Genomic DNA, 25456 nt, shown 5'->3' with positions numbered 1-25456 from the left:
AGGGGGTCCTCACACAACCATGACTTTTTTTTCTGAGCAGAGTGAACCCCATCTAAGCTGCAGGAAGCTGCAACAGATCATGGATGTCCCCTGGGAGACTATTGCATCACCCCTGGATCACCCATAACACCTGCACCCCACTAGCTCCCACAGTATTCAGTGTGCCCTTGGGTTGCCCCTTCAACAAAAAGAAGGACATCATTGTCTCAGAGTGACATGCACGAGGCAACAGAACAAGTGGTGGGTTATCATGGTTGTTCAATAGCAGAAATAAAGAATGGCAATAACACTTTGTTTTCCTCTGTTTGTATGGCTGGCTGAAGGAATATGACCCTCCCTAATCAAGATTCATAACCCTAAGTCTTCTCCTGTCTTTTCTCTCAAGAAATGGCTAAAAATGTAGAAAAATCTCCTTTTAGTCATCTGCTTGCTAATTGTCATGCTTTTCCTGGGGGAAGAACCAGTTCAAATTTCTTGCAGTGATTTGAACATTTTTTATACCTTAGGAGACAGCCCAAACAACAGGCTATACAGGTGCATTCCTCCTTTTGACAGTATTCTCGTTTGGATGAATTAATGTCATTTTCATCAGATGCAAGAATAAAAGTGATTTCCAATAGGTTCAGACACTCTCTGGGAGAAAATCAAAAGCTAATTTCTAGCACCTGTTTTCTGCAATATTTGTGTAAAACTCTGAAATTGTATCTGAATCCTATGTGTCTGTATCCATAATTGATAAATGCTGATTAACTACTATGTCTTACTTACATAAGGCATATAAATCCCATAGGTGAGCAAAGTGTCTTTTGTATATGGGCATTTTAGACATATCCAGCTTTGCAACATGAGTGATGTGCCCTGCATAGGAAGAAGGTGCCTGACTTGGATGCTATGTGTCTATCAGATAATAAATTATTAAACCATCAGAACACTCTGTGCTGTCTGAGATCTCTAGGTGAACCCTAAGCATGCCAGATGGGCAGTGGTAGAAACAGAATGCAACTGCGCCTGTGGTTCAGTCAGCAGCCAAGCTGGGTTTTTGTGGATGAATATCTGGTACTTAAAATCTCAGAGAGATGTAATACCCAAGTGGTTTTGTTTGTTTGTTTGTGTTGGTTTTGTTGTTTGTTTGTGGTTTTTGTTTGTTTGGTAGGTTTGGGTTTGTTTTGTTTTTCAGAGAGAGATGTATCTTTAATTTTGTACTTCAGGGTTAACACACAATGATGTTATGCAATGATCAGTTAGTAAAGCCATTATTCGCCTTGGGAATTAGGACTTCCTCATATTCAAAGTCCTGCATAGCTGGAAGAATATCTGGACCCAGTTGTTATATATTCTTAAGAAGGAAATTGATTCTACAGACACTGAGAGGAGGTTGTGTTCAAGGAAGAACAAATAAAATGCCTTTTAATATTTCAGATACTCTAGTCCAGAAATTTGCAGTACATCTGACAAGAGGAATGAACTGTAACTATCAAGAACACAGAAGTATTTTTTCACTGGATGAATTAGTGCAACTTTCATTTTAGTGTACTCTCAGGAGCTCATTGAGGAAACTGTACTAATTTAATTTTACCTAGAGGAGAGGCAGAATTTGCTCTTCCACATATTGAACAACCACTGATTGCTCAAAAAAATAACCATCAAATAAAAAGGGTCTGAAAGTTTTTACCAGAACCATATTTTAAGTCTATCTTCCTTTTGGAAATCTTAAGTACAAACTTGTTTGTTATATACACCTTTAACCAAAGATACTGTAAATAAACGTATTATTTTTGAAAGGTATGACATGGTTTGTTGCAGACAAAGTCAGGCACAGCAGAAACGTCATTAATGTGACTACAGCAGGTGTTAGTACCACAGACAGGCACAGAAGCTGCCACACCAGAGATGAGGAAGCAAGATTTCCAGTTCATGTAATTCTAGCACAATGAGCTTCAAACCACCAACTACCACAGCTCAAGTTTCAGGATAAGCAAATTAACCTTAACAACACTGTGCACTGCAGATAGTTGGAAGTTAAATTACTTTTACATTTGTAATTTACAATATAATTCAGAATTATAATTTTCAATAAAGGATGATCAATAATCTACCTCAACCATGTTCATATAAATATTGAAGATATAATTATTTTTACATTACCACTGATGAAATAATAGCATTTCATAGTATCTGCTTTTCATTCCCATCAGCAACAACTGTATCTTTTATTTAACAGTAGAACTTAATGGGAAGAATTATGGCCACAGCCCTTGCACTATGATTAAAATATTCCATAGCAAACAGAAAATGTAAAGTAAGGTTGCCGGCACTGTAAAAAAGTTGATATTGCAGAATTTCTGCTCTGCCATCCAGAGCTTAAAGGCTGATGTTGTGCTTAAAGAACAAGGTGGGAGAGTCACAAGTACATGCTTCAGACTTGTGCCTCTGATCTACAGTTTTGACTGATGTTGGGAAAATAACTGAAATCCTCAGAAAAAGAGGGGAGAAATTCTTCTGAGTCTTTGATCAGTCCTTCAATCTTTTCACCCGAGTTCCCCACCTCTAATATAGGGATACCATCACTCTTTTGTCTAAGTTTTTAGCCACTCAAAGGTTAAATATCCTGCATAACTCAGACAAGTTGCTTCAGTGCAGAATACTCACATAAACTCAGACTACTGGAAACATCTACTTTCAATTCCACTCAGGCACCAAAACTGGGGATCTAAGGCAAGGTTTGTCCCACCTAACTCAGACTCCTAAATAAGGAGTCTAGTTTCCCCAGAGTCCTTAGAGTTCAGAGAGAGAGACAGAGATGTACAGAGCCATTTACAGTGTTGTAGTGGGAGATGCACCTTGCAGGGCCCTTCATTCTCCTCTGGCTCCAGGAAGGATGGAGTTACTTTAGTCCTATCACAGGTAATTCTATTACCTATACTTGCCTGAGCTAGATCTGGATCTCAGTTCTGCATTGAGTCAATGGAGGCTGTTACTGAGATGACTTAAGTACCTCATATAACCTAAAGTAGGTACAACTAAAAAAAAAAGAGAAGGAAATATATCATAACTGAAGTGAATGAGAATATGCCCACCACCTTTCAGACTTAAAAATTAGTTTATTTACAGCTATTTCTCTTGCTAAATCTGGTCGATTCATTTAAGGAGTTAAGTATGAGACTTTGCTCTGCTTTGCTAGTAAAGAGGAAAAGAATGTCTCTGAAAAGTTTTTCGTGCCCTTTACTCATTCTTGCTTGTACATTTCAATTGCTGTTGTCATATTTTCCAGTCTTAATATCCCTCTGAGTAATTATTGCAATACAATTAAGAAAACATTTAGAACGGAAAAGTAATTTGTTAAAGTTTCACTCCAAGCCAATGGTGGCTTCGACTGATAACCTTTCCCCTGGCAACTTGCTGGGATTTGATGGCTTCACTTGTTTAGGTTCACTTGTTACTGATTCTGGAGTTGAATTGTCTGTGACAAGAATAACCTCACTAAAACTTTTTCATGAATGTCTAGTATACACTATGAATTAGTATAGTTATTTTTTTATCCAAAATAAATATTCTGGAGTTGCATGCTGTGATCAATACTTTACACATTTAATAAGGGTGAAACAGAATTGAAGAGAAAGAATAGACAAATTTGCACCTGATCCATAATCTGTTGCATTGTGTAACACAGAGCAGTTTACTAGGACTTCTGAAAGGATTTAACAAACAAGATTTGAAATTATTGAACTTTGATTGAATTTGAAATTAAAGGGAATTTGAAATGCCATGTTGCCAGTTCAAAAGGAAGTACGACAAAAAGAACGATCTGAAGTACTGGTAGGCATTAATAGGACTCTAAAAATCATAACATCTTGTAAAAAAGTTTTGAAACATCAAGAAAAAATACTGCTTGCAGCTGTTTAAATTGTGTGTTCTGAAAGTAAACAGTCTGGCTGCATTAAAATGAGTAGAAAATACTAATGCAAATATTATAGATGCATAATATATAACAATAGTACGACATCACTCAGAGCAGCAAGTTCAATTTCAGCCATGCCACTGAAGGAATGGGGATATTACAGTTCTACAAATTAATGACTAGCAGTCAGTTGTGAAAGCAGGCCTTCCTCTTTCATCTTTTGTTCAAAATCAAGAATCAAAGTACAATCACCGATATTATCAGGTATCTCATTTAAAGCTGACAGATGGAAGTAAGGGTTTTTTTACATAATGCATAATTAATGGTATTCTTAGGATCGTTGCTTCAAATTCATACCAAAGCCAAAAATTTAATAGGAATTTTTAGAGGATTAGACAGTTAAAGAGATAAAAAGAAAATTCAGTTATATAGGTGTGTGAGATTATACACACACACAAGATATTAAAAGAAGTTTATTAAAATTGTGACATCATCCTTTCAAAAAAGTTGGAGAATGCCAATATTAAAGTTACCTGCACTGTATTAATTCAGCCTTTTATGCATGTAGTTATAATACGAGCTTAAGTTAAATGATCACATCTTTTTTTCCCACAGGACTTCTGCCTCATTTCAGTAATGCTACATGGACATGTCCAGGCAGAGTCAAGTTTATCTGCCTACTCACCCAGCAAATCAAGTGTAAAAAAAATCCCCAAACCTAACAACAACAAAGAACCTCTGGTCCAGAAGCTGTACAGTCATGTTAGCAAAGTACAACATTTGATTTAATACGCCTCCTGCAAGAAGGCTGCATGGCTTCCCCCCCGCAGCTGGCTTTGCTTCTGCCCAGGGGAATGCAAGTGTGGTACACGGGGCTCTCTGCAGCTGGCCATATAGCTTTGCCTGCAGTTATATCTTGCCAGAGCACTCATACACCTTCATTGGCAGGTGCAGATTTTTAATTTTGAGAATATGAAGCTCAGCATTGGTTTCTTAAGCAACTTATATTTTCCACTCTTTAAATTCATTCAAGAAAAAAGGCTGCTCTGTATTACAGACTGTTTCACTAAGTGACTAATTACTCCAGGGAATGTTGCACAAAGTGTTTTGCATCTCTGAACATTTTTTTCTCCTTTTTCTCTTTCTGGTTTTGAAGAGTCCCAAGACAATCATACCTGTGAATAAACAGCTTCCAGAACACTGGTTGTTACCACAGGGAGGACAGAAAGCCAGTTGCCAGGATTGTGAGGAATAACATTCAGAAAAAGTTGGTTTTCACTGTTCTCACTTCTTACTCTCATGTTTCTGTTGCAGAAATCATCTGAACAGAATGCAACAGGCAGTAATGTGAAAGTGCTCCATACTGTCACCAATGTGAGAATTCTTATAACCTGTAATATAAAGTGTCCAACTGACATCAACAGAAAAATAACGCACCAGCTCTGTTTAACAGTAGACTTATTGAAACTGCATCTGGAAAATACCTGAAAAAAAACAATATCATTCAGTCATTAAAACGAACAACATAATTTTGGTTCCATCTTAATTATGCCAAAACAAAAATAAGAAAGAGAAAAAGAAAAAACAAAAAACAAACAAACAAACAAAGACATTTTCAAATGCTTCCACAAAGTTTAAAGACAGAAAAATTTCCCTTTTCAAACATGTTCTCCAAAAAGGACTTTTTAAGGTCTGATAATTTGGAGTTTGAATAAATGCAAACTCCAACATTTCAAGGAAAGTAATTGCAGTACCTTTCAAATTCTGTCTAAAATATCCACCTACAAAAAAGACCTCCAAGTTTACAGCTGAATGGATTAAATTACATCCCCAAACCAGGAAAAATATTTGATGTCTCCAATCCACTTGTAAACATTTTTCTGATTTCGAGTGGTGTAAATCCAAAGTAAATCTCCTGACTCTAGCAAAGTTCTTCAAGGAGATATTACTTCAAATAAAGTCAGAATCTGGCATAAGAGACCAAAAATCCTTTTTAAGAAAACAGAATTTAATAGTTTGACATAATGTATTATTGTTATTATTATTCTTCTAAAGGCTACAGAAGGATAAGATGATTAATGGTTGGAGAATGCATCGCACACTTTCAAAGTTGTTCAGCATGCTTACAGTTCACTCAAAGTTAGCTTGTATGTTTAAGGTCCTCTTAAGTGCATATTCATGCTTAGACCTACTAAAATAGCTATGACCACCTAAAGCAAATTTCTCCAGATCACTTCCCAGAAAAGAGTTGTACTTGGGGTAATAGTTATAAAACACTGTAATATCTGTGAATGTAGAAAATTACTATGAAGCATTTGAAAAGTGAGGCTCCTACAGCTCAGTTCTTCAGCTTACAAAAAAAAACACAGTAATGATTTCTCTATTATAGTACGTTATAGCAGCACTAGTGTGAGTCTGCTTTCAGACTAATTATGCTCAAGAATTCAGCTCATTCCAAAATCAACAGTGCAATTGTACAAGATACATAAACCCTGAGTTGGTCCATTTAACCCAGTTCCTATAGGCAATGTTATAAGTTAGTGTCTAAGCAGAAATAAGGAAATGGTGTGGTGAAATAGGCTGGGTGAGGTGTATGCTGAGTCAAGGCCATTCAGCTTGCAGAGGAAAAGAAACTGACCACAAAGGCAAAGATACAGGAAAAAGTAATAGAAAGTGAGTTCAGACAAGTAGACAAGTAGGAGCTGTGTAGGGCCCCAGATGAAAAGGGGCATGTGAAGTTCATGTGTTGGGCAGTTGCAGCCACTGATTAGCTTAGAAGGTGGTGTGATTAAACAATAGATCAGCATAAAAACAGGGGTTTGGCACATAAAAATAGGCCTATGGCATTAATGTATTTACATGGTGAAACCAAAGCCCTTATCTAATTAATGTACATGCTGAGTAAGCATTAAATAGGGCACTCATTATCATGGTATGTAGTCAACAGAACTGACCTGTTGAAACATTCACCAAAACTTGCCCAGAAAGTGGTGGAATTTAATAATCCTACCACTAATATACACATAGATATTTCTAACCTTCTGAAAACTGTGTCTATGCACAAATTCAGACTTTTGTAACATGTTGAATATGTGTCACCATGGTGCCTTTAATTAATCATAGAGTCATACAATGGTTTGGATTGGAAGAGACCTTAAAGATCATCCAGTTCCAATCACCCTGCCATTGTACTGAACTTGCTGACAGAATTTGCTGTGCCACCATCACATTCACCATGTTGTACACAATGCACAGAACCAATAAACAATGAGTAATAGTAATCTTCAGTTTAGTAATCCACTTATTAAAGTGGATGGCTTGTTTTCTCATAAGGATGTATTTCTTTTATAATTAAGTTAGGTCCATTAAATGGTTCCAGAGAAAGTGTTGACATTTTCAATTCCGATTTATAAAATGTTCTAGCAACCTGTTGTCCTAATACAGACAAGATCTGTGTTTCTTTCAAACTCAAACATTTTTCAGCTTAGAAAAGGTGGGGGGATGAAGACAGAAATGAGACACTTTACTGAGATATCCACAAAACGAAATGCCATAGGTTCAAGCAATGTTACTGTGATCCACTGCTTCCGTATTGAGGATACTTGAAGGGATCCTCCTGCTGGCTAGTTATCCATTTTGCATTCTTTGTGGTTGTCAAAGTATACGTGAAATCAGTGGGATCTATGACACACATACAGTGCTCAGCTGATCTCACTGATATAAGATTACTCTTACAGCTTTTCTATCATGCTGCACTGCATAATGTGCATCTGAGTTTGACAATACTTCTGCAATGGATCATACTTGAAAGGGAATGTGACTTGCAGACTATGTCTTTCTCCAGTTAAACAACTCTATGACAATGGCAGCATGTGTTTATATGGAAAAGTAATATTGCGAAAGTATTTTCACTATTCCTTTCTGTCATTTAATGTGATTTAATGGTTAGAAGGAAAAGAAGTCACACCATATGTCTGGTGTGTTCTTTGCAGATCACTGACTGCAAATTGGGGACAACTGTTCTGAATCGTGTATGCTTTGCAAGAAATAAAGATCTTCATCTTGCTTCATTCTAAGTACTTACTGGCTTTTTTGTGTGTTTTCAGCTCATCAGAGGAAGCCAAGGTCAAGAGCATAACGTACATTAGAGAAAGGAGATTAATCTTACTTTATACTAGACTATTTCTGCAGTAAGGAGACCAGACTTGTTTCATTTTAAATGTACTTTAAATGACTAAGATTAAGTATACTAAAACAAATGGTACAACTGAGTAATTGCCTTGGCTTTGCAGAAGACCGGTACTGCAGAGGTCACAGTTTGAGAGCTGCTGATACAACATATTTACTTCAGGAAGTACTAATACATACCTTGAATCCAAAGTACTAAGAATATTAACTAAACTGATGAAATGATGAATGAGATTCCTTAACTAACTAAGTTTGTAATATCGCTATTTTTTTTTCTCTTAGTTTGAGTCTATAACTATCTTACTTGGTCGTCATTTGCAACTCATGACTGAAGCATCTGTGTTCTCTTCTTCATAAATGTAAACTTGAACTTTCATTTCAGATACAAACAGGAAATTAATTTTAATTTCAACTCACAATAATCTGTGACATCTTTCAGAGTTGCAGTCTTATTTTTTTTTAATAAGGAAATATATTTTCTTTTTAGTTTCTTTGCAGAAAAAGTTAGTCAAATATCTGATTCACAGTGGCAATACCAACAGAAAGTTACAACAATCCCATTAGACTAGCACCTAGGATTTCATTGGATAGTTAGACCCAAAGGATGTGTTGGATGCCAGTATGAAAAGTGGTTTTGAAAACCCTTTAGATATTCCTCCCTTCATTTAGCATATTTTATTTAAAGCTTACTTACCCCGGCTTCTTGCACAATGCATTAATCCACTCACACCACAGCATTCAAAACTGCCTAGGTGTTAGCACTCTGCAACTCTGCATCTGGTTTGACCTAAGATGGAACATTCAGCATTTTCTGAAATGCAAAACTCTTTGAGTTATCTCAGATTGCGCAACCATCAACCCTACGACTTCAAATCCTGGTGTTTAATAATTACATTCTAGCATTTAAACAACTCTGCTAAAAGTAATAACTAGGTTAAATCACAAAAGCATACTTTCCTCATAGACTGATTTTGTCTCCTTGAAAAGGCGAAGAAGGGAGTGAAAGACTACAAGGTTGGGACAAATTCGCCTTTCGTGTTCCTGGGGAGAGACAAGGAGAAGGAGGTCCAGGGATTACTCCCATCTGCTGCAGGTAGTAATTGTGTTTGGAAAGGCAGAGCCTTCACAGAGCCATTTGATGGAGGCTGGGGAATGCAGGTCAATGGAGTAAATGAGACAGTAGAGCCTATATTCATTACAGACTTTGTCCTGTAACAGTTAACCTTACAAATTATTAGACCTGTCCTCTCCTTTTCAGATTGAAGTACCTCTATTCACAGCAGGTGATATATTTCTAGACCAACCATGCTTTAAAGATGGTTTCACCAGAAAGAAGCATATGATCATCTGAGAGGACCCAAGGAAACAGGTTCATCTCCCATGCTTTGTTGCTTCTTTCTGCCTGGAGAAAATGAAACTGGGACTACAACTAGGTGAGTTAAGCTAAACTGCTTGAGCAATAATTAAACTATCTAATAAAAGTTTTGGCATATAAGTCTGTGGAGAAAAAAATACCTCAGTAGCTTTTATTACAGTTTTCTCAGACTTCCTCTGGATGTTTCCTGTCTTTCAAATTTCTCCTGTCTCCTTTAACAACATACTTTTAGCTTCAAAATTTCTGCCAAAATAGGCATTTAAAATACTGATTTGATGTACAGACATTGTGATAACAGTTGCTACTTTCCACAGATGTTCTCCAAATATCTAGGTAGCTAGCCCAGACATTATGTGTTGGCACTCTTTTTCTTACCTGTTGGAGATGGGCACATCCCCTACCCTGCAGCCCACTCACAGTAGTCCAGTGACCTTTTTAGGATGCTTCTGTTACCATGAACAGTAGGTGGCAACCATGCTCTCTGATGTTGGTGACAAGTCTCCTTGAAATCCTACCTCCCCTAGGCTTGCACCCTCTACCTAAAGCTGGAGCTGTCTCAAAACTTGTCAGCAGTGAAGCCAGAATTGAATGGTAGGGAACTTTGAAGGGATGTACTTGAACCTGAGTCTGTGTTGGACAGGTAGGCATTCAAAGTGGTGTTTTTTTCTTATTCTTCTGTTTCTTCTCTCCTTCTGCCTTCTCAGCCTCACCAATATAGTTGTATCCCAAACTGATAGATGTTCTCTGCAGTTCACTGTAATATCACATCTTTTCTTCTGCTCTCTTCCACCGACCAGTGACAGGTTATTTGAGATGCAAGATGAGGAATCATCTGTGTCCCTGGAAGTCTATTGCCCTAGCCAGCTCCCTAAGTGGTCTGTGCCTAAAATTGATCCACACATGTCACAGTTATCATGAGACTATGACTACTGACAATATGGAAGCTGACTTAACTTTCCACAGGAAACAATACATAATGATGTCTCCAGAATTCCATTCACCGAAAGACTATAGATCTTTATAGGTCTTTATTAATAAAGACTATAGGTGTCTATTAATGACATAAATGGTGGGATTGAGCGCATCCTCAGCAAGTTTGCACATGACACCAAGATGAGTGGTGCAGCTAATATACCTGAGGGAAGGGATGCCATCCAAGAGGACCTTGGCAGACTTGAGGAGTGGGCCCATGCAAACCTCAGGAAGTTCCACAAGGCCAAGTGCAAGGTCCTATACATGGCCTGGGGACATCCTCAATATCAGTACAGACTGTGGCATGAACGGATTAAGGAGAGCCCTGTGGAGGACTTGGGGATACTTGTTATTGAAAAACTGGACATGAGCCAGCAATGTGTACTTGCAGCCTAGAAAGCAAATCATAAACTCGGCTGCATAAAGAGAAGTGTGGCCAGCAGGTCGAGCAAGGTGACTTTCCTCCTCTATTCCACCCTCATGAGACCCCAGCTGGCATGCTGCATCTAACTCTGGGGTCTCCAGTACAACAAAGGCATGGGTCTACTACAGCAGGTCCAGAGAAGGGCCATGAAAATTATCAGAGGGCTGGAACACTTCTACAAAGAAAGGTTGACACATGTGGGTTTATTCGATCTGGAGAAGAGAAGGCTCTGAGGAGACTCAGTTACATTCTTTCAATACATAAAGGGGGCTTATAAGATGAAGAGACATTTTTTACCAAGGACTGTAGTGACAGGACAGGAGGCAATGGTTTTAAACTGGAAAAGGTTAGATTTATATAATAAATAATAAGAGAGTTGTTTGTTTGTTTGTTTGTTTTTTACTATGAGGGTGGTGAGACACTGGAACAGGCTGCCCAGAGAAGTTGTGGATGCCCCATCTTTGGAAGTGTTCAAGGTCAGGCTGGATGAGGTTTTGAGCAACCTGATGTAGTGGAATATGTCCCTGCCCATGACAGAAGAGGTTGGAACTAGATCTTTAAAGGTCCCTTTCAACACAAACCATTCTGTGATTCCATTATGCTATGTTCCTTTAGTACTGGTAATGTGGTAAACCCCATGCAAAGAGATAACCTGGAAATCATTGCCACAGCTGTGGCTTTTCCTTAACTTGTTCAGTACTGTCCAAAATTGTAATTGTCTTTAGGCACAGAAAGCAAAATAATCACATTGCTATATAACAGAATATATCCAGTGGGGTTTACCAAGGAGTTTCACAGAAATAATCCAGCCACAGTTTTGTGTCTCCTGGTGCTTGAGAGAAAACCCTAAAATGGTCCTTGAAGTATAGCGGCCTATTCTTGTTCTCAGTGTATTACGACATTATGTAATCTATATAATGTATATCTTTTAATAAACCCATTTTTGGCCTGTGACTTGCTGATGTTTTGGAAGGATTCAATGAAGTTTGCAATGTTTCTGTGGATGCTAGTAATTGTGGAAATGCTAATGGAGTATCTAGAAGCTAAACAAGGTGTTCTTTAGTTAATCCTTGATAATGGCTACAATTAAAATGTTGAGCTGTACGTTAGGTCTCAGGTAAACATTATTTTTTTTATTAAGTTCAGAGACCAATCAGACTGGATTTATATTCTTAGGTCTGAGAGTAGAAATGAGCAAAAAGCCAAGTAATTTCTCTGTCATAAGTATGCAGGAGTAATATCTCTTATTAGTCAGAAAAAAATTATCTTTTATTTCAGCCATCATGCACTCTCAGCCTTGCCTGCTTTTTTAGCTATATCATATGGTGTAACAAAACATGTTCCTTTTTTTTACAAGTCCTGTGCAATGTGTTGCAGGAGAAGTTACTCTAATGGAATTTGCCCTGAAGTCAACAAGCAACCACCATGTTAGACCAGCAAGACTGGCATTGACCCCTGCTGATCTTATACCTACTGACATCAGAGGGAATGCCACTGATGCAGCTACTGTTTTTGCATGTGGTTTGTACTCATTTTGTTTCACCAATTTGAAATTGGTTAAAGTATCTCAATTTTTAACTGTCTTAAGGTGAATTAAGTCAATTATTATCTGAAACATTGAATGACCCTTTGAAGAAAAAGCCAGTAAATGAAGGCAGTGATGTCATTTTTTTTTGTCTTGTCTTTATCAAGACAGGAATCCAAAAACAGTTTTTCAGCTCATTTACCTAGGCGATAAGTGTTTTTATGACCTAGTGCATTTTTCTACAGCTCTGTTCTGCAGTTGCTTTGTCACAATACACATTTTTATCTCAGGAACAGGCACTAGAGCGTCCTAGAAGGACGAAGTAGGATTTAACTGCAAGAATATTTAGCTACATGAGGAGATCCATTTGCATATTTAATAATAAAATACACCATAAAAGGCAATTCTGTTAATAATTGTGGGCATTGTCTAAATATATAAAAAAATAAACAGTTTAGGATCACAGAAGTCACGATTTCTTCCTGGAGGGGGAAGTGGTAATATTAAACATAATTTAACATCTTGGAATCTGAGTTGTTATTTTATTACTTGTCTCAGCATTTATACATGGTCTGATGTGATGTGAAATACTTAGCAGCAGACAAAATACAGTTGTTTCTCACTCTATTCCAGTTAAAAAATTGCTAAAATATTGCTTTTATTTAGGTTGCAGTAACTACTGGAGGCATCAACTAGCTCAGGACTGTACTGTAGGGGGATTACTCAAGCCATGCAGCAGAACTGGGGTTCACTTTACCTCATTTTCACTGTCTAAAAGATGGACAAGTGGTATACATTAGCTATCTAGACTCCATCTGCAGTGAGGAGAGACAGAAAAAGAAAAATCAAATGTAATTAATTTCACCTGTCTCATGCATCTGTTATGCAGGGGTTGAGTCACTACTTGAAAGTCTCTGTCAGCCACAGGGAAATTCTGAACAACTATGTGGGTCTACTTTTATACTTTTATGTAACTAAATTATCAATCACTTGCTAAATTATAATCTTTATTCTATTTTTTTGTTAAAACAAATTGTAGTAAAAATAGATGGTGAGAAAAGTGGAAATCAACAGGATCAGTAGTCAAGCAAAATATTTACAGGCCTGAAGCTAAAACATAAACTATATTATTGTCTACTGAAGGCTTATTTTTGTTCATTATAAGGCATGAATTTATTTCCCTCATCTGATGGAAAGTACCCAACTCCTTTGGGTAGTAAAATATTTATTTTAACTAAACTAGCTTTTTTTTAATTTTATTTTATTTTTAACTTAATTTCCTTATTCCTTCTTTCCTTCACACACAAGTTCCCAGTATGTGCAGATATCCTCTCCTCCATTATTTGGATTCTTGGTGAAATGTACTCAGACATTTGGACCACAGGTTTGGTGGAGCCCCAAGTCCCCACGCGGAAGTGCTGAAATGATAACTCGTGGTCCACACACTCCTGAGTTGCTGGAATAGTCAGAAGATTTCTGCCAATCCTCCCAGAGATCCAGGCTGTTTTTCCCAACAGCCCCTGACACTGAGGGCTTCCTTGGTCTTGAATTAATTAAAATCAGTTCTACAGATTCAATGGAAAAGTTGAAAAATTAAATTAATTTGTTTCTCCCTCCAGGCATTTTGTGTTCCTCTTGTTAACAGAAGAACTCTGAAGAGCTTTAAAATTTGGAGGTTGACTCCCCTAGGAATCCATAAAAAGGGATAATCTGACACTTAATTTCCAATCCAGATCCATCTGTAGAGGAAAAAAAAGAACACCAGCCTTGCAACTCCGAAGTGCCACCTTACAATATTTTATTTTTTAAATAGAAAAGAAAACAAATAAATTTAAGAGAAAACAAGGAAATTCTATACGAAGTGTGTTGTTTGAAGTGCTGTCCGTGACACTATTTATCTTAAAAGCTGCCAAGAATTTCCGTTACAATTAATTCAGCTCAAGGCACATGGTTTACATTTTTTTTTTCTCAGTAAGAACAGTTAAGAAAAAGAAACAAGTCCATTTGTGGAATAACCCAGATCTCAATGTTCTGGATTTGATAATATTTGATGATAAACAAAAAGTTTAATGGGCAGATCCTATCCTTCATCCAGGTCCTTCTTCCGTTTGGCACGAAGTCTTCATAGTGGACTGCTTACTAATGCTATTCACATAGAAGGACTATTCACTGGCTCCTGCTAAGCCTCAACAAGAGGACAGATAAAGCAGTGAAGATAACAGATGAAAAAAAGAAAAATATAGGAAAAATAAAGCAAATAAACAATGACTGCCTAAACTGAGAATGAGCTGTGAGGCTGAGAGGTTCAATATAATTAGAAAATCCAGCCATCAAGCTGTCAATATACAAGTGCACATGATGTAAGAACAGCATATTAGAAGAGTTTGTATTCTGAACTGTTTTAGTCCCTTTCCAGCAGAAACCAGTTGCCAAGATAAAGACACTGTCCCAAAAGGGCTGTTTCAAAATTGGTATTTATAACATTATCCAGTGGTTTTGTGGTGGGATTAAATGTCCACCCAGTACACAAGGTCAAGTCTACAAAATGAATTGACTTGTGACCTACTTTAGATTTCAAATTGCTCCACCAAGGACAGACAAAAGGCTGGGTGGCTCGTTACATGTTGCCTTTAGCTTTATAATCATACCTCTATCTGAAGTTCCTGGACTTTCCACACCAATAACACTCAAAATATATTAGAAAGGAAGAAAGCAAACTGAAGCAGTCTGATCCTTTCTACATTTCACAGTATCCTCCTCTGCCCAACTGGTTTCCAGTGCTGTGGTGCTATCAAAGGAATGAAGTCCTGAGAGACTGCAGAGCCCAGCTGATTTCACACATTTTATTTTAACTATCTTTTCTTAAAATGATCAGTTGTCAAGTTGCCTCAGTCTTTTAATATCTTGCTGTAGAACCTAAATAAAACAATTTATACGTACTCCGTCTTGATCACAGCTTGGGAGAAACTGGCCACAGATTTAAGCAGGGCTGTTGCAGGAACATACTGTACCAGATCTCCCAGATATTGTGAAACTAATGAGAGGCTTGAGTTTCAAGATTTTAGACAACTGTCCCTTAGCCAGAAACAATGTTGCATTTAAACCTTTTCCTCTAGGCAGTCAGGGAATACATGAATTGTCATTATGCTGACAAATAGCATGCACTGGGTGTATTACCACATGCAAAGACATATAAAGTATGAGTTAGCTGCTGCCAAAACCTTTGTGCTGTTGAAGTATCGTCTATGATGGTACAATATGCTACTGTTTGGTCTACATTTAGGGTAATTGTCTTAGATACCCAAATAAAATCTGTTCAGAAAAACATAAATCTATTTGAAAGTTACATTGGTTAACTGTAATCTTTGTCTTCATGGCTATTCTTTTTGAGCCATTGCACGTCTTCCTGTTTCCCTAGAGAGATATGAAGCGACAATGTACTTTCTAAAACTGTTGGAAGGCTTTGTACTGACAATTATATATAAAAAATAACTGTGCAAAGCAACATTGCCCTTCCCTAGGTTGAGAGATGCCTTTCAGCACATTTGCCTTGAAGTCTGTTATCAGATGCACCCATCAAAAAGAAGGAACAGTGAACGCTACCAGCAGCATTATACAAGATGAAACAGTGGGTTTGAATAGACAAAATCCCATTCTCTGCTTTGCATGGTTGTTAGGGGAACAGTGTGATAATACTGATCACATCCACGTGCATGGAAATATTTTTGCCTCTGTCAGTTTTTGAAAATAATGGGTTCCTGAGCTACTTTTGAGACACTATATTCTCATTCACATCTATGACATGGACATCAGAAGTTATTATTTAAACCTGATTTTTTTTTCCAGTTATTTAAACAAGATAAATTGCTGTACAACAATATACAGAAAGATACAACCCTTCTGCATGAATCAGCCTTTTTCCATCCCCATACTGCCCTCAGTCTCCTAGAGAAAAATGTACTGAAACAGTTTCTTTGATTTTTACATTTCCTTTTAATACTGGTCAATCTCTGCAGCTGCAGAAATGCACTAAATTAAGTCTACCAGAGACCAGGGCCTATGGACTGAGCAACAGGAAAAGCTGGATATAAATGCACAGTAAATGACTACTGTTGCTAAGAACAAGTATTCCATCTTTAGAAAAATATTTTAACATACTGGTTTACATCAATTGAGATAACAGGAAGAAAAAACTAGGTGAGGAAGAATTAGGTGAAAGAAAGTGAAGCAGAAATTATTGACTGTATAATTAAGTTAAACTTGACAGTGGTGAATGCTTGAAGAGTTTTGTTGTGCTATTTGTATAAAATCTGAAGAAGCAAATCTAGGCATTTTATAATAGTGTGAAAATACAGATTAGTTTCCCAATCTTGCCACAGCCACTTGTAATTTTACGTTGTCTTTGAATGAACATGAATTGCATTCTTTCCACAAAGGCATCATTCACACTATCTTAACTGTTCGTAACTGTTGTGTTGTCACTTGATGCATTAAAGATTCACAATTCCCATTTTTATGGACTGGACTGCCTTTCTATCAGGTACTTTACTTCAGTTGAGATTTAAAGCCAAGACTTGTTCAAATACAGGCAACACAAAAGATTCCTAGGAGAAAAGCATCCTTAATTTAACTGGTGATGGCATTTGGTTGCTTTCTCCCCAGCAGAAATTCCTGTCTCAGATTTAAACAGCACAGCTGGGAGAGCCAACCTCTTAGCCTCCAGCCCAGGCTGCCTGCACACAGATGCAGTATTTGTCAGCTAATGTCATACATGCTAAAGAAGCCAGAGATTTCATGACTTTCTGCTCGAAAGAGCCTGGGGCAGCCTCACGTGAAACTGCATAGCATGTGCAGAAGAGATCAGACAGCAGCTAAAGGCAGGCATTAGCATACTGGTTAATACAAGGGCACAGTATAGGCTTAGCAGCTTTGTGCTGGCCCTTCAGAGCAACATAATTTTATATTAGTGAATATTAGTTGTATTAGCCATATTAGTTCAAAGTTGGTGCAGTATGTCACCAAACTAGAGTACTCTACTCACTAGTAGTAGTACCTTGCATCCAACTTGCTCTCACAGAGAAGCAACTGAACATGGTGTAAAAGAAAGAAAACTGAGGGCATGTATTATCAATGCAGATCGTCTGAGACTAATTTAACACACAGAGTATAAGGATTTCTGTGCTCACAACTAAGCTGTGAGCATCTGGTCTTGGCCATATTTGGTCTACTACCAATGAATGGAGAAATCTGTCATCTGTGGATACCCTAACAGAACTAGTATCTTCCAAATAAATGTCTGAGCAAAATAAACGACTAAGGCAAAGCTCTGTTCATTGCACTGCTCCAAAAATAGGTGTACACTAAAATAGAGTCAAGTGTTATACAAAGTGTCCTGGCAACAAGAACTAATATTGCAGTGAGTTGTAAGTCCGAGGAATGCAAAGGCAGTTGAGCAAACAAACTGAACTGTTAAGTTATAAACACAGGCTGCCACTGCAGAGAAAGGCAACAACCATAATGAAACATGGTAAGGAAACCTCAGCATACTGCAAATCTAATGCGTTACCTTCAAGCAAAATATCACAGAGGAAATAAAGGTTCTGAAACTTTTAGAAAAAAGGTGGGAAACTTCAGCTGCACTAAAGACTCACAGCAAACAGAGTGGGAACAGTTTCCAGAATGTAACAGCAGGTAAGGATTTTCTGGTGAAGGGGAGAAGGAAAAAGAAGCTTTCAGATTTTTAGTCTCTACTTTTATTCCTGTCAGATTGTCACCAGCCAGTGCAGTATAAAATTTTGCCTCTGGATATGTACTGTGGTGACACATAGAACCCCCTGCCCATTTCTGCATCTACAACTCTTCAGTACATGTTCCAATCATAGAAATAAATTAAAACACCAATCTGATGCAAATACTTAGGTGACTAATAATTCTGTCCAACAAATAGTTCAGATGTTTTAAAGAAGATGGTTCTTATTAAGTGGAAAATAATTTTAATAAGGGTCAGCTCCAGTGGGGATTTTGCATGGGATGCTGATACTGGACACAGCAAAGCTGGTTATAGATATCATTTTAGAGAGAAGCACAGGACACTTAATTTATTCCATGTGACCTAGTTTGTGGTGATGCTTGGCCTTCTTTCTGGATACACATTATCTCAGATATACTGAGTAAGGAAACAGCAATTTACACTAACACTTTTTAAATCTGTGCAGAACTGTCAGCTCTGTGTGGCCACTAGTTAACTTCCAGGAACCAGGTACTTATAGTCCTCCCTGACAAGCATGAGTTAACTGAGCTATTAGTTTGGAATGTTCAAACTAAAATTCATGTTTAAGACTTAATCAATCCTTATGAATATCCCTGCAAACTGTGTTGCTATTGTCATAGCTACAGGTTTAAATGCAGATTTATCTTTACAGAAGTGTTGGTCTTTCCACTTGTCTGATATCCTGTAGTTTTACTAATCACAGTTAGCAATAAAGAAAATAAAGGGAAGTCTAGCACAAGGGAAAGACAAAAGCAAATATTCAGTTTGCGTAAAAAAAGTGATATGCAGGTTGAATAATTTTCATAAATGAGAGAAGAATATGAGAGGAAGTTATCTACTTTCCCACTAACAACTTAAAATTCATTAGTGGAAGTACATAGCAATCCAAGTATTAGGCTGAAACCACATATTTGTGTTCCTATAAAGCACAAAAGAAGAATTTAATCAATCATCAAACTTAAATGATGGTTCCACTAGTTTCTGGAAATTATATACCTCCTCTGCATGAGAACCATCAATGTAAACAAGCAGTCTGGATTCTACTGTGATTACAGTAGGTAGAAGTTTCTCTCAAAAATTATTTATCTCTTTCAGCTTCATTTCAGTGTGTTTTTTTTCCTCATTATAAGTATCCAAGACCTACCTAGCATTCTTTGACATTTTAGGTGCATCATATGTATTTTCAAGCAAAGTATCATCTTTTGCTTCTCAATTTTCAAGTAAGATTCCCATCATAATATAATCAATATGAATGCAAAAATAAAAGCTTACCTCAATTATCTCTAATACCTCTATTCATACAGAAGGCCAGCTTGCCTTCTTCTGAACAGAAATGCTCTGAATTCCTTTGAAATGAAGCCATACAGCAACACTGTTGACTTTACAAAAGTAAAACCAGGAAACAGATAACAACTGATACTTTTATTATGATGTAGTGCTGAATGCTTAATGTCCATGCCTCAGAAGACCTTAATTTTTACCACCTTTTTCTTGCTTATGAAAATTACAGGATTCACAGGAATAGCAGGGTAGAGCTTTTACCACCATTGCAAATAAATGCCTATTCACTTTTAATAACATAAATGTTTGTTTGTGCATTTTCTATTTTAGAATTATGTCTACCTCATATTATAAATACTACATATTTCTCTGAAGAAATCTGAGTCCCCATTATTTACTTAGGAGAAGGCAGTTAACTCTGGATCCCGAACTCGTTGCAAGATCCTTATTGTATTCAGTCTGTCCACACAGAACAGTACTAATTAATTTTGTGAAGATTCTTGTTTGAAATTACGCAGATTTCAAAGGTGAAGTCTATAGATCTACTGGCTGTAAAACCATAAAAAGTGCTTCATGGTCTAACCTGCATGACATGGCCATATTACATTCCAGCATAATTTAATACTGGACTAGATCACATGAGCTAAGAAAAAAAAATACTTAAAAATTATTTAGTGATGAAGCAGCTTTGTCACTTGGACCCTTCTTCAACTGATCACAGTGCTGGTTAAAGGTACATATGTTATTTCTAGAGTCTTTCTGCCCAGTGTTAGCCTGTAGTCACTGTTGCTTAATAAATTGAAAAGTGTTGTTACTGAATTAATGATCAAACGTCAACATTTTTTGTAACAAAACAACTAAAATGAGATTGGATTTCCACATGTGGAGTGTTTTCTCATCCTTCAAATATTTTGTGCAGATCTTCTTGGATCATCTTTTTCTAGTCAAAGTCTCACTAGAACAAAATGCCAGCACCAAACCCTTTGGCTCCTTTATTCTTTGGAACATCATTCAGAGACCACAATTATATACGTGCCTAAGCCATGTTTTGGATATGATATGTGTTTTCTCCTCAGAATTTTTAGAATGTTTGAACTCATATAGGCAAACTGAAAGCAATTCTAATTTTAGGGAAGTGCTTCCATTTTCTATTGAGAAGTCATATAGAAATTGCAGTTATATTCTATATTTTTATTTATCACTGTCTGTGTCAATGAAGTAGATAGTATGGCTGTACATCACTTCTGAGTTACATCAGGTAACAATGGAAAAAGCAAGCAGTATCTGCTTTGGTGCTGTAATAGATGAGAATGCTCAAAATATAACTACTGAAAAAAATAGAGAAAATTACATTTAAAACATGTAATGAATAAACAAAGAAATAATTGTTCTGGAAAGTAATTCCAATAAGAAAAGCTAATACAAAAGGTGTATTTCATAATGCATTATGTATTTATAAGGATAACCTGGGCAGTTACTTTTGTTTTCAGAAACCAAGTCCTAATAATTTTACAAGAAAAGCAGCTCCTGTGAACTACATGTTTCACTTAGAGGCAATGAGACCAATTATATATTTTCATGCATCTATTATTCTGACCAAGTAGGAAGAGAATAATTTAAATGAGACATATACATACAAACAAAAATTGGAAGACTGACTCTGGATATGGACATATCAATTATTTGTAAGGCAAAATGGTTAAGATTCTTTTTCCATTCTGTCCTCCATTTTATTTTCTTAAAAGGGAAAAATAGAACTGTTCCTACTGAGAACATGGTGCCCAGGAGGATTAACTGGAATTTCCTAGGGTCATTTCTATAACTCACAAAAGTATTAGTAACATTTAATTAATAATAGTCTCGGTGAAAACAGATTAAGGCAACAACATTGAGTTTCTAACCATCACTTCTTACATTGCTTCTGGCTTCTTTGAGATGCTGTGTAATGTTATCACAGAAACATTTAGCTGGGGCAATTTAATATTTCCCATAGAGAACACAAATCCATTTGCATCGTTATCACCAAATGAAACCTTATTTCAATAACATTTAACATAATTAAAATCTATGGAAATAGAGTGCAGATTATATTCTGAAAATAATAAAAGATTAAATTTTAGTGACTGTTCTTCCGATTAAACACTATTTTTTTTTAAGTCACTAAGTGATCCCCTCTGTGTTTTGTGTTGGTTGAATATTTGTAATGTACTTTTGGTACTGGGTGTAGCTGTGAAGTTGTTGGAAGCAAGAGATCTGCAGTGGTCACCCTCTGTGTGAAAAGCCAGGGACTGCCCCATGTCAGACACAGCCAGGTCCAAAATGGACCCACCACAGGCCACAGCTGAGCCCATCACCTATGTTGGTGACACCTCTGAGAAAACATATTTAAGAAAGAAGAAAATACCACATAGGCAGTGAGGACTGAGCAAAAAAGAACGTGTGAGAAACAATCCTGCAAACAACAAGGTATGAGAAGAAAGAGTAGGAGAAAGTGCCCTGTGTGCTGGAGCAGGGATTTGTCCTCTGCCCATAGAGAGGACCATGGTAGGGCAGGTGTTTTCCTCCAGCCTGTGGAGGACCCCACATCAGAGCAGGTGGATATGCCCTGAAGAAACTGTGGCCTGTGTAGCGGATCCCACTCTGGAAAAGGTTTATCCTGAAGGACTGCAGCCTGTGGGGAACCCACGCTGGAGCAGGGAAAAAGTCTGAGGAGGAAGAAGCTGCAGAGAGGAGCTGTTACGGACTGACTGCAAGCCCTTGTTCCCCAGCCTCCAGCACTGCTTGGGTAGGTTGAGTAGTGGAATCAAAAAGGAAGGAATGAAGTTGAACCTAGAGGAAATAAGGTAGGTGGAAGGTGGTTTAGTTTGTGTCTTTGTTTCTCACCTTCCTACCCTACTTTTAATTGGCAATAAATTAATTTTCCCCAAGTATATTCTGTTTTGCCCATTATGATAACAGATAAAATGAACTCCCTGTCTTTATCTTAACCTTTAAGTTATTCCATCTTATTTTCTTCCCCTGTCCATTGACTAAGGGCAGTGAGAAATCAGCAAGGTGGGTGTCTGGCAGCCAGACAAGGTCAACTGACCACGCTGTTGTACATTATTTTCCAATGGTTTTGATTAGTAGGTCTCAAGCTACTGTTGTTAAAGGATATCCTGGTGTGAAAATCCCATTGAAACAAACACTCATAGCATGCACTGAAAAGAGAAGGCAGAAAGAAAGTGGGGAAGAAGGCACATTAATCCAGTTTGGGGTCCAGGTTTCAGATGATGAAATGAAGCTCTGTGTTTTTAGGTTTTTTTCCCATTTTTTTGAAGGTACTTGAGATTGCTTTTTCAGAACTTAACTAGTGAAACCAAAATCTCATAGAAGTGCACGGTTTATTTTAATTGAATAGCTATAGTAGTAATATGCACAACTAGGCAGTTACTAATTATTACTGTATATGCATTGCACTAGTTCACATGCATATCATTACAAAATCAAATTTAAAAGTTCATGAAAATGTATACCTGTAAGAGTGTGTGCTTACATTCCTATTTTGTATGCAAACACATAGATGAATGGCTTGTTGCCGCTCCATGAATTTTCAGAATGTATATGATGTGACAAAATTTCTGTGCATGCACCCACAGTATAAACTGGCAGTTTGTAAAAGAGCACAGCAGATAAGTTATAAACAATAAAGTGATGATAATAATTCAGACAAATCAAGTTGATTGACCCAAAAATATGTTATATAGTACCTTGATTAATTTGCTTAGCTTTTCAGTTGCTGTTTATAGGCATTTCAGCAACTGTGACAAATTACCCAAGTTGGAGAAAAAACGGTATGGTTTAGCAAGTATATATCAGATCTAGCCACTATGCTCTCCTAAAAAGAACAACGTCTTTTCAACACACTGTATTAAGATGAATTACTGGTAAGGTTTTTAGTTTTTGTTATAGTGGTCTAGGAGATTTGCAACTACTGGATTGTTATTGTTCAAGTGCATAGGAATTTAGAAACAAGATCAGGAAAAGTGAATCTAAACAGGCATCTAAAAATGATACTTCTGGGAAACTATTTTGTGAACTTGCTGAATTGAATTGTACTAATCAGAGGTCTCCTCAGATGTGAATATCTAAGAACTGAAAAATGGATGGAATGCTTTCATAACAGAATGCCAACACTTCAAGGAGATTTTTGCTAAGGAATAAGAAAATTCCTTGGTAAAAATTAGTATGTCTGATATATCCCTTGAAACACTGAATGTTGTTCTGATTAGAGCATTTATAAAGAAAATGTCTGTTGTCAAGTCATATACAAGATAGGTAATAGCTCACAGGATAGTAATTTTTAATTGGACACAGGCACTTTATCCCACCCAGCTACTGGCTTTTAAAAAGTCTGGTATTGTATAATAATTTTGAATTGGAGCTCACTTGGTAGGGAGGAAGTTATGCAATAAAAGTAAATATTTATAATCTCTGAGAGACTTTTATCTTCAAGAGAAGTGTTTGCACAGCTAGAAGAGGACTATAGCTATGAAAAGGCTACTGACATTTTAGAAAATAAACACAAAAATACTCCTGGTCCAACTCCAATGCATTAAGGATATGACACATGGAACATATAATTAGAGTGGGGTTAAACACAACTTCAGCTTGAAGTGCATTTATTAGTTGGTGTCGAAATGGCATAGTAAGTTTTAGACCCATTCAAAATCATCATATGAAGATGTGTAATCGTCCATACATTTTAGACCATCACTGAATGTGTTTCAGACAGTGAGACAAAGAGAAGTTTTTAAAATATTCTCCTAAGAAAGGACTTCCCCAAGAATGGAAGGCTTGCCTGCTGAGAAGTCCCAGAAAAGGGCAAGTAGTTTTTATTTATATACAGCAGGTGCATTTTGTACAGTGACCAGTCTAGGCACTCAAGGATCTCCAGTGTCCTTTATGCATTGCAAAGTACAGTTAATAATTTACCATCAATGAGTCTATTTCTAATTGTGTTTCAGTGGCTCATACTTGTTAAGGCTTGCTGAGCCACAAGACTTGATCAGACTGAGGTTCTTAACTAGAATGTGTAATAGGTAGCAAGAATAACACTGGTATTGGTTATCAAACAATAAAATATGGTGTCTGACTCATGCAGTGACTGGAACACAAAGATTTAAACATCCTGCTTCCCCAGGCAAGTACTTTGTTATTCCCATTATACTGTGCCACACATTCTTCTAGTAGTTACCGCCTTTCACATTTTTATCATGCCTTTCTTAACTGGCTATTATTCATACATTAAGCATATGGTCAAATGCCAGCAACTCTTATCATCATACATTCAGTTCATACACTAGCCACAAAGCAGTAAGTAACAAATTACTAAATGTCCTTGTCTACATATATCCATTGTGCTGCATCATTTTGAAGGGTGATATAAGTCTGGTCACAAATATTGCATGGCATCCCCTGAAATACCCTGACACTCACCTTGGACCATTTATACAAGTCAAATAATTTTCCACATAAAACATATTTCACTAGATTAACTTTCATTTAATGATATTATTTGTGTAATCCAAATCCTTACGCCTACATTGTCTTCTGCTTTTAACATACCAGTTCTCTTGATGCCCTGAATTTTATTTTCTATAATCAAATTCTGTCATTCTTCAGATGACTGGCAATAGTCCAAATTCATACATAATTTCATAGCAGAAGCTTAATTTTTACTAAGTAGGGTAGTTCAGACACAAAGAGACTCTGAGAAAAAGCAGAATGGTTCGGGGCTATAAAGTACATTTGTTATCAGTTGCCCAGCGTGCTTGATACACCACATTTAATGAAAAACAAGTCTGCCTTAGAAAAGATAAGCACAACTCTGACCTGACTGAGTAGGAAGCAAACATGCCTATAGCACAGGAAGGTATTATTTGATTATAACTAAATATTAATATTTCAGTCTTTTTAAACAAATTCATATTGGACAAGCATATTCCTTACAGAAAAATCAGTCAGTTTATTTTAAAGATGCC

General features: G+C 37.0%; 1 long non-coding RNA gene across 1 annotated transcript; it reads left to right on the top strand.

Annotated features, from left to right (window-relative positions):
• Window positions 1-9225: 9225 nt before the first annotated feature.
• Window positions 9226-14404, top strand: LOC135576477 (uncharacterized). The gene is made up of 4 exons (XR_010468240.1): window positions 9226-10101; window positions 11267-11333; window positions 12235-12378; window positions 14002-14404. It is a non-coding gene; the product is annotated as an uncharacterized LOC135576477 (long non-coding RNA).
• Window positions 14405-25456: the final 11052 nt, after the last annotated feature.

The sequence above is a fragment of the Columba livia genome, chromosome 1 (assembly GCF_036013475.1).
Source record: "Columba livia isolate bColLiv1 breed racing homer chromosome 1, bColLiv1.pat.W.v2, whole genome shotgun sequence".
Taxonomy (NCBI): domain Eukaryota; kingdom Metazoa; phylum Chordata; class Aves; order Columbiformes; family Columbidae; genus Columba; species Columba livia.
This window is presented reverse-complemented; position numbering and strand designations above follow the sequence as displayed.